Genomic DNA, 9,728 nt, shown 5'->3' with positions numbered 1-9,728 from the left:
TCGATTTGAATAAAAAAAATCACTCCAATATTAATCTTCATATTGACAAAAATTAATAAATGTATTGATTCACTGTTAATTCGGGGAGTTTAATACAGTTTCAAAGCCTATGGACGGTAAAATGTACAATTTATGTGGAGGTTTTTCTTTTTGCAACATATTATATTTGCTGTGTTAAAGACTGAAGGTCATAGTACCTTCATGTAGATTTTGGGATGATTTTTTTAGATGATGTTTTTGCTCATCGAGAATGTGTGGAAAGAGCCGCAGAAAAGATCGAAAAATCGATGAAAACTTTCTTCCTAGTTTGGGAGTAAGAAATATTGGAGAGGAAGCGTCCTAGGGAGGGAAAAACTTGTTGTCCACGGAAGATCTATTATGCTTGAAATAAAACGTAAAAAGAGATTGATCATGTCTTAAAGCCTACATAGTGAAGAGGATTTCCAGAGAAATAGAAAAAGAATCGATCCCCCTTAAACTATGATCTAGGACTACTCCCATCAAGTATTTGTGAGAATGGACCCCTGATGTAATATATCATTTTAGGGCAATCTGAGTCTGAGAATTGCGGATGAATAAATGAGGGGAAAGTTTGAGGGCCTGAATAACTAAAAATACGCGTGGTGCTAGGAGTATGCCACGGATAAATGTTTTCCTTGCTATACTCCAGACTTGTTCAACAACGCACCATTTCCTTAGACATTTACTGATAAAATAATATGCAACAAAGCTTATATTTTGAAGGTTGCCCTGGATCAAAGAACTGAGTAAGAACTATTTTTTGGTGAATTTTACGCAAATGCCGTTTGCTGATTATGAATGTAAACTGCACGAGTATTGATCAGTGCCTACGCACGATAGTATCAAAGGGACGTTTAATACCTAAATTTTATTTTATTGAAAAAATATTTCCAATTTCTTGTTCTGGATCGTTTTAAGATTTTATACTGTACTGTAATCTTTTTTTAGGTTGATTAAGTTACTTGATGAAGGGTGATTGTTATTTGATTAAGTTACATGAAATTCACGATAATCTGCTGCATTACACACAAGATGATTCACACATGAGAGGAAAACTGCATTATCTCATCTCCTGATTCATGTTGTTAATTATTGCCTCACTTTTCTAGTTTGTTCGTGATGGCCTCAGTAAAACACTAACTATAATTATATGTTAATACGCTACGCTGATTTTTCGCTGCTTTTATTTGGTCTCAAGTTCCCAGCTGTTATGGCTGTCTACTGAGAGTTTCTTGGCAATTAGTGGTTTCAGGCGTTTAAATAAATGTTAATATTTAAGTTACAAGCAATACAGCTACATAAAGTATGGACCTTTGTTACCAATCTTTATATTTAGCCAAAACGAGCGGCTTTCAAAATTTTACTTTTCAATTGCCGTTTATAGCATCTCGATCGAAATCCAAGGATTTCTAATAATATGAGATGAGGAATCGTTATCTTCAATTATTTTCGAGCTAACTTTGTGGATCTTACTCATGGTTAAGTAATTGTAATGATGATTTTGTCTATTCTACTCCGCTTCATCTGGTACAATCTCGACCAGTTTCAACTCTTCCGCGTCAAAATTAATTAAATAAAATAATTATTAAAAATTAATTGAAATAATTAACAATGAAACGTTAATTTCACATCCATAGAATAAAATGAAGGCTTAAGAGGTGTGAAGAATGGTATTGGAGTGTTGAGACCTCAGTAAGCTACAGGAAGCCTTATGGCTTGAACGCCCCACGGTTGAAGCCATATTTCAACGCAGGTTTGCGGAAAAGTATTATATTGAGAGGAAATGAGTAGGTACTCTAAAGTCACGACAATAGTTACTGAAGCCATCCAAGAAGGCCTCGTCGGGGAACAAAGGACTCAATATGATTGTTTGAAATTGACAGATTTACCGCGTTTTACCCTTTCGTTATAATATCCAGAGTAGTATAATTAGTAACAATAATAGAATCAATATCAGAACTCTACAATTTAAACGTTGTACTTTGTATTTCTGACGCTGCCGATTGGAATTCTCCCCTTTGCATAAAATCGCCCTACGTTTGCTTTCGGTCATAGTCTTAGCGGTTTGATAAATGTATCCATCATCATCAGTGGCGTATCTATGGAGAGATATCTATGGGATAGATCCCCACCCCCCAAAGACTCAAAGAAATATAAAAAATATATCTAAAAAATAAAATATTGTCTAGTTTTGACATGAAATAACAGCGTCTGATTCAAGTTATATTTTAAGTGACAAAATGATATATAATGTATTTCCAGGTATCTCATTTTTCAAAAATTTTCCGGACAACTAGTAACTAGGGGGGGTCGCTCTCCCAGGCTCCCCCATCCCCCAAAGCTTATGTCTAGTTACGCCACTGATCATCATCATCTCTAGTCAGCAATCCTAAGTTTAGTTTGACGGAGCTCTCCACTCAATTCTCCTATCAGTTATTTTTTCGCACCTACGTTATTCTTATTTTTTTTACTTCCTTCTGTACATGTTCCATACATTTTATTCGAGGTATTCTTTTTCCGTTCTTGTCATCTACTTGTCCCTCGAATATTGTCTTCATCAGGCCATCACCTTTCAAGATATGGCCTATAAGATTGTTCCGTCTCCTTATCAAGGTTTTCATGACGTTTCTCTTCTCTCTTACTCTTCTTAACTATCTCATTACTTACTTGGTCGACCATTTGATCCTCATCTTTCTTTTGTAGCACCACATTTCTTATTTCCTTGATTTCTCCAATGCTGTCATTATCCATGCCTCACTTCCTTTGTGAAGCATACGCCTAATGTATGTTCTGGAATATAAGTTGTTTCCTTATCTATAACCTAAATTTTCCCGCAGTAATTATATCTTTCTTTTGGTGGAGTGCTCTCTTCACCTAGACTATTCGGCTGATAATTTCTTTCTCGCTTCTTACATCGCTAGTTATTCTGCTTCCCTAAAAACAGATTTCATTTTCCATCACCTCTTCCAGCTTATGTTTCACTTTTTAGTGTTAGTCTTGGCTTATCTCTTCTGTTGCTAACTTATAACTTTGATTTCTTTGTGACTATTTTTAGCTGATATCTTCCCGTTACCCTACCCATATTAATCAGAATCTTTATCAAATCCTTATCCGTCTTTGCTATGACAGCTGTGCCATCGGCAAATCGTTGTTTGCTCATTTTTTCTTCATTGATATTCACTCCAGGGGCGTTTTCTTTGATTGAATTAATGGCTTTCTCGATGTAAACGAAAAAAAAAAAACGGGTGACAAAGCACAGTTTTGTTTCACTTCATTCATAATTCTTGCTTCTCCCCAGCTGGGTCCTGATCCTATCACCGATGCTTGGTTTTTCTAAAAACTGTAGATGATTCTCCTGCCATTGCAATGAACTTCAACTTCTTTCAGGATTCCCAGCATTGTGTTCCGATCCACGTGATAAAACGCCTTCTCCGATCCACGTGATAAAACGTCTACGAACGTTGGATTGTCTTTTCCATTGTCTTCTCAATGAGCAGGCTAGGGGCCAATATTGATTCCCCAGTGCACTTATTTTTTCTGAACCCGATAGGCCGTCTGCTCTTCGTTATATTCATATAGGTACAGATGATCCTAGCCAGTATCTTCAACGCATTTCTTTTCAGGTTTAGGGTTCTAAAATATTCAGTTCTCCGCTCTTTTCTTTTTGGGAATTGAGATTACAACCTGCGGCACAGAGTCCTTTTGTTTCACACCCGTTGAATACATCACACGACTTTGTACAGCTTTTTCCATGTCTTTCCTCCTGCATTTTTAACAATATCTCATGGAATATCGTCAATTTCAGACGCTTTAGTCATCTTCAGGTTTCTTTCGGCCGCATTAAATTATGATCTTAAAACTGGAGTTCTCGTGTCATCTTTATTCACTTTCCTATCGTTTTCGATAGATTTCGTTCTCAGTATGTTTCCGTTGTATACATCCTCCAGATATTCTTTCCATTTCTTTATTTTGTCTTCGCTTTCAAATATTAGTTCTCCATTTTTGTCCCTCAGGGTGCTAAATCTTTCTTCGAAGTGGTTCGTCACCATTCCATAGGCGGTCTTTACTTCTGCGCGCAAAATATTGTTCTGTAATTCTTAAGAGATATTCTTTACACATGTTTTTCTGCCCTTCCTCGCTAATTTGCAAACAGACTAATTCGACCCAATTACATTAGGAGTCATCGCAAAAGCTTCCGTTGAAGACAAGACTTTCGGTCATTACATCGAAATTCAATACGCCATGGTCCCTTATGGTCTCAAATTTTGATTAAAATTTCCGAATGGCTGTATATTTATCTCAAACTAAAATTTCGACGACCGTTTCGCGAAGAAATAGCATGGTATACGCGATTTTTCTTTTTCACATTTACTAGAAAGCGTGTCTTTCATAATAAAAATCCTTATCTCTCTCTCTCCACTCAATTGCCATAAAGCCATAATTTTTGGATTATTTTAACGCCAAGCTTTCAATTAAGTAAGTAGCCATAACCTTGACTTGACGTCATTTCATGTATTATTGTTAAAATAAAATATTCAAAATTTTGTTTATTAACTTTTCCTAAATACCAAAGAAATCTAGGAATCAGCCGAAAATTTTATACTACAGTCTAAACAAATGGGGAGTGAGCATCAGAACTGCAGGGGACGATTTAAAAAAACCGCCGGAGACTTCAACGTCTGTGGCCCTATTGTTTTCAATAATACGTAAACACCCACGTGTCCACTTTCACAGATGGGACCGTGTCGATCAAAAACTTGGACGGAAGAATTGTCGATAGTATGAGTAAAAATTTCATTCGTCTGAGATTTGGCTGTTACTAGCCTCCAAACAGGAGGATACTGTGCCACTTTCCACGCTTATTTCCTCTCATGGAATGAATCTGATTTGAAATAAATGCATTAATGTGGATAGAGTCATCATTTTCATAAATTTAGTCGTTTAAGAAAACTCACCATTTACTTCTTCTTGAGCCATCTGTATCGATTGTGTTGGTGTTAGGAATGCATCTTTTACACAATAAAAAAAAATGATTCCTTCGGATACGAAACGGAACAGAACTTGACCGCAATTATCGCGCATGGGATTCACCTAATCAGCCTACGTCTTCGTGAGACATAAACGGTGAGTCCAAATATGAATCTAAAGAGAGGAAAAACCTCGCCACAGAGCCCGAAAGAAAACGCTTCGACGGCACAACTGTGCGTGGACGTGAGTTTCCACAGTGCATTCCGTTCGCTAATTTTAAATCCACAAGGGCTTTTCCCCCTGAAGTTTGAATCCTGTAGCGCGGTTGGTACGGTCGGCTCTTGGAGCCGTGAGGGCAAAGGATGCAGATCGCTTTATGTGCCAACATTCTAAGTTTTCACCGACCCGGCCCCGCCAGCAAAGTGGGATTCATGGGTGTCTACATATTATTGAAAATGAGAGTACCTACTTTATAGATTCAATTATTGAAATTGGTTTATCGGTTGTGAGTTGCTATTTACTTGATGTATTATATTCATTCTCGATCTGGAATACACTAGTGTCAATTCGATTCTCATATCAGCTTACTTTTCATCTTTAAATATTAATTTTCTTTTAAATCTTGAAGTTAGTGTCCTATTTGAACCATTCATGGTACAATTTAAATCCACCTACCCTGATTGAAATAAAAAATAGCTTGTGTATTTAAAAAAAAATATTCACTGAACTGGGTTTTGTACACTCCGTAGACATTTTCAGGGTGTGGCGTGTTTAGTGAAATATCAAAATACCTTGTATATTCCACAAAAATATGTATTTAACCAGTAACGTATGCATCCCCTACACTCAGAGCTGTAGTTGGGCCGGTACGGCGTATTCCCTAAAATCCAAACTCATTATAAGCCCACCGGTTAAAATACCTTCGCGGCCGGATGTATTACAAATGTTCAGCTGTTGGAATTTTTGGTGAGCACCGTCTAAATTTTTTTTCCAACTACATCACTGTTTACACCACATATACAACAAAACCTATAGAGTATGATACCTAAAGGAGAATTGCGACCACCTTCGTCGCCGAAGTTAAGATCGATTTTTTCGAACGTGCGGCACAGTTCGGAGCTTGCTGCTGGCCACGGGGAATACTGTGCTCGACGGACGTTGGAAAGTGGATCTCTTACCAAGTGAATTGTGTATAAGATATAGTTTGTTTAGTGCCGCATTATTTTAAATTTCTTATAGCCTAATTTTTTCGCTGTCTTGCGATATTTTTCGTCGATACGATACAAATTGGAGGACATTTTCGTCGAAATTTTGTGTTTATTTGGGATTATAAGAAAAGGATCACAGAGTTGCCTCGAGATATTTACGTTAAATTACATAAAATGTTTTAGAGTGTCCATCCAAATAAAGCAATTACGACCGTTAGCATGAAGCGAAATAAAAATCGATGTTTTAGCCGCGCGCGCAATTTTCTCTCTATTTTAATATGAAAGTTATTAATATAAAATTAAATGCTTGATGCTCCGTAATACACGAAACAAAACGAACGTAATGATAACCCTATAAAATATCTTGCCTGTTTTAAAAGAGTTTTGGGGGGAACGTACCACCGTCCCCCCATATACATATGCGAAGATGCATCACTCAAGCTGGACTGTCTCGTTTTCTGGCTTAACACTTGATTCAAATATGTGCTATAATTTTATTTTTCCCTGTGGTGTAAATTTCACCCTCGCCAAAATTTTCCTGCATCTCAAATTTGAAATTTTTTTCGGATTTTTATCATACGTATTTTAAACCTTGAGGCACAGGCAAAATGCTGAAAAATGTTATACGTGAGCACAAAGATGACGGCAGTTTTTTTTACGAGAAATACGTCATAATAAAAGGAAAATAATGGGCAGTCCTAGTTTTTCCGCGTTTATTTTTGCATTACATTTCAGTTTCCAGATTAACCACAATGAAATCAAGAACTGAAGCACCATAATGAAATTACTCTAATTACTGGATCTCAAGTGGGTAACAATGGTCCATCACTATGTATTGATTTGCTACGGCGATATGAAATTTTATACGAACGTGAGATACACGCCAAATGTGTGACGTACAAATCGAAATTAGATTATCTTAATTTTTTAATCTCCTTCGGTACAGTCTCGTCCACATTATAGATTGGTGAAGTAAATTTTGCGCGAAAACGCCAGCCTCGTGACTGGGCCTTTTACTTGAGAAGGATTACCATGGTCACCGGTTGGATCGGTGTTTATATGCCTAATTTTTCGCCTTTATCGTTTGAGGGCGGCGTGGTCTTGGTTCTGCGGCCCAGTGGATGTCGGAGGATTTCAGGCTGGTGGGAGTTCCCTGAAGTCTTCCGGCCCCCACGGGGACGCGCTCCAGGGAATTCACAACTTGTGGAACCACGTCGTCCTCACCCATTTCATTTCTTATTTCATTTTCATTTCTTGTCATTGAAAGCAAGGTCAGAATTTTTCAATACGGAGGTCACCGGATCGAGCCCCACTGACGACTTGAAAGGTGGAAATTTTTCCCCACTTTTTCCTCATTAAAATATTAATGAAAAGTCATGGTAGACGAGTATATTTTCAAAATGAAACTCAAAAACAGTGTTTATCACAAAATATAATTCTAAATCATGTCTGATGCGTTTAAGCCAATAAAGAATTTAAAGTACAATCGGTACCTCAGTTTTTCATACATCTTAAGATAGTTGTCCTTATTTGTTTCTCTAAGCGGTTTTAGCGATTTAGGAAATTTCACTAGCTGAAGTGCTTAGAATTAGGTAACATAAATCGAGATTTAGAAGCTAACGATTGAGCCGGAGGGGAAGGCTTTTCTTTCCACAGGTGGTCAGACAATAAGGTTGCTAATAAATGAGGACAATATGACTTCGTAGCGACGAAACCCCATCAAATATTTCCTGGTAGCATGGCGTTTGCTTCGTATAATCCTTGAAAAATCATGAGATAGTCAAGATAATCTTTTACATTGCACGTTACGAACATGAACATAACAGAACGAGCATAGAGAGATTACCAACCTCTTATAAAACCGCGGGTCGGTACTAACGATACTTAAAGTATAAGGGATCATCGATTAATAAGGTGCGGTGATTTTTGAACCCCCTCCCTTTTTTCCCTTCGTCATATATCGTGAGTGTTGGCTCGACCCCCTCCACCCTCTTAATCTCACGTGTAATAATTCAAAATGCCTATTTTCAGTGTAAATGTGTTAATCTATGGTTCATTGCGTTGGATTTAAAAAAAATAACAATTTGTTCATTTATTTTTACTTAATATACGTCAAAACTAGTATTTAAGAATACTAAGATCGTAGTCTACAATCACATTTTACACTGTTTCATGTAGAAAAAATACGTGATACTTGTCTGGAACCTTCCCTCCCTCACGTGACATTTGGTGATAATCGGCTTCTTTTTTTATTTATTTCCAGCACTTGAAGGTCTTTACAATGGAGGATAAATAATACACAACACAAATATCCATGCCTTGGATAGGGACCACCTACCCAGGTGGGATTCGAACCCACGACCTACGGTTTGGTAGTTGAGGACTTTACCCCACCGCCATCGAGCGGCTCTACCCCCTCCTAACATAATCGTCCAAAGCAATTATTGGCCGTCCCATAAGCAGGCAAAACATTTCGTTGACGAACAAAGTTTCAGCGTATAAAGAATGCTTGTTTGATTTCCCTTGTAAAAATGCCTTGAACCAGTGGATAACGCCTTTGGATTTTATCAGTGGCACCGACTTCATGGGGCTTGAGGGGGTATAAGCCCCCTCAAAAATTCGTTATGGGTGTGAGGTAAAAATGTGTCAGGCTTGACGATTTTCCCCGGAGTGTCCAGATATCGAGATTCGAGTAATCAGGGTTCTAATGTTGATCATATTACTCTTCTAAAATGCTTAAAAAACTTAAAACTCACTACTTATAAAATTTCCGGGGGCAAGATCCCCGGTTTGGGCCCCCCCAATATTTTTTGTAAGTCGGCGTCCCTGGACTGTAGGTTTACTGATCACGAATTCCGTTTTAGTGGGCCACATCAAGAGACATGATGGCCTGAGGAAAACGATCGTAGGACAGGTGGAGGGAAGAAGGGCAAGGGACGCTCCGTATGAGTTACATGGGAAAGGTCGTAAAGGAAGTAAAAGAAAGGAAATGCGTCACTATGTAAAGGCTAGCGGATGGGAGAGAGGAGTGGAGACCTGCACCAAACCAAGCTTGGGATTGTCGATTTACGATGATGTACACATTAGGGCCTAGTGAGGAAAAATTCCTCTCCCTGACCAACCTCACAATGCGAGGGTTTTTATGGAGTTGTACAGTGGCGGAAAAAATTAACGCAAAGCTCATTAGCGTCTGAAAGCGGCCAGTTCGGGAACTACTTGTTTTCCAAAATTTTGCCCACGTAATGCTCTCATACAGCCAGGAATTTTAAAAGCTATATGCCCCTTATACCGGGGAAATAATCACATCCGTCGCATTATGACAACGCGCAAAAGATCCGGCAACGAATTCTTCCCCATATCCTCCGAAGTGTGCTTCGCCTACAACTCACCTACTAGAATGGAGTTTACTCTCGCCGGGACAACTGTGGACACAGGCGACGTATTTGGCATTGAGACTGCCTCGGAGCACCACCGTTCCGGTGGTGTAGTGGGTAAGTATCATGCAACGAATCATAGTTTCCACGGATCAAG

Source organism: Ischnura elegans, chromosome 8, assembly GCF_921293095.1.
Source record: "Ischnura elegans chromosome 8, ioIscEleg1.1, whole genome shotgun sequence".
NCBI classification, from domain to species: Eukaryota; Metazoa; Arthropoda; class Insecta; order Odonata; family Coenagrionidae; genus Ischnura; species Ischnura elegans.
Note: the sequence above shows the minus strand (reverse complement) of the source record.